Source organism: Anneissia japonica, unplaced genomic scaffold (assembly GCF_011630105.1).
Source record: "Anneissia japonica isolate Jap-2015-1 unplaced genomic scaffold, ASM1163010v1 scaffold16375_len13056_cov106, whole genome shotgun sequence".
Classification (NCBI taxonomy): domain Eukaryota; kingdom Metazoa; phylum Echinodermata; class Crinoidea; order Comatulida; family Comatulidae; genus Anneissia; species Anneissia japonica.
In genome coordinates this window covers 10,473-11,508 of record NW_022736816.1, presented here as the reverse complement: position 1 = coordinate 11,508, position 1,036 = coordinate 10,473, and the positions used below count along the sequence as shown (strand labels likewise).

The following is a 1,036-nucleotide window of genomic DNA, read 5'->3' as shown; positions in this document are numbered from 1 at the left end:
ACTCCTTCTTTATAAATGCCAGATTCGCCCCTAACGATAGAATTCTGCTCTGATATCTGGGGAGGAGATGCTCCTTCTTTCTTTATGGACAAAATCCAAGCCAAAGCTACGCCTTATCAACGATGCTTAACTTTCCTTCTTACAATCTCTCGAACATCGCCGTCGATATTCAACGCTTATCTCTGTTTCATAAATACTGTTTTGATCACTTTATTTAGAGCTTTCTTCTATTGTCCCTTCCCCCATCTCTTGTATGTCAATACATGTTCACAAATACTTCGTTTCTACACCCACCTCCGTACTTTATCTCATTCCAAATAATTCATTCCCAGAAATTCTGTTCCTCAGGAATAAACTTCCATCACATGACTTTCCAACTTCTTATAATATTCAACATTTTAAACATAATATCAATCTTTTCAATTCACTCTCTCTTAATTTTCCTTTACCTGGATTTCACCTTTTCCTGGTATCTCATATATTAAAAATCAATTTAAACAAACATCAATATACATAATATTAAGAATAAACAAACATACAACAGCAACATACATCAATTTACATCAATATAAACAATACTAATACTAACACAAATGTATGGCTAATTATATGGCTAATTAGACAAAAAGTATCATATCATTTACAGGTAGAGGCGGTGCATCCAGTTCTCAACAGCAGCCAGCTGGAGGTAGGATTTTTTATTTAGCATATTTGTTGTTTTGATTCCAATCAATTTAAACAACATCAATATCAATTCAACAACAGTTACTATATGGCTAATTAAAAGAAGCAAAATTTCATATTATTTACAGGTAGCGTTGGTGCACCTAGTCCACAAGGGCAGCCCGCAGAAGGTAAGCCTATTATTCACTACTACACATAATACTCAATTTAATAATACAGTAATTTCATACAGTTTTCGCTGAAATCCTAACATCTCTATACACATGTATACACAAGCAGGTATAATACCATTATATGTTTATACATGTATATATATATATATATATGTATATATATACATATATATATATAT

At 32.0% G+C, this 1,036-nt stretch overlaps 1 long non-coding RNA gene across 1 annotated transcript in view; it reads left to right on the top strand.

Moving 5' to 3' along the window:
* The first annotated feature begins 537 nt into the window (after positions 1 to 537).
* Positions 538 to 1,036, top strand: part of LOC117116931 — a 6,446-nt gene continuing 5,947 nt past the window's right edge. The window contains exons 1-2 of the long non-coding RNA XR_004446837.1: positions 538 to 688; positions 813 to 854. This is a non-coding gene — a long non-coding RNA (uncharacterized LOC117116931). The remainder of the gene's footprint in view (positions 689 to 812; positions 855 to 1,036) is intronic.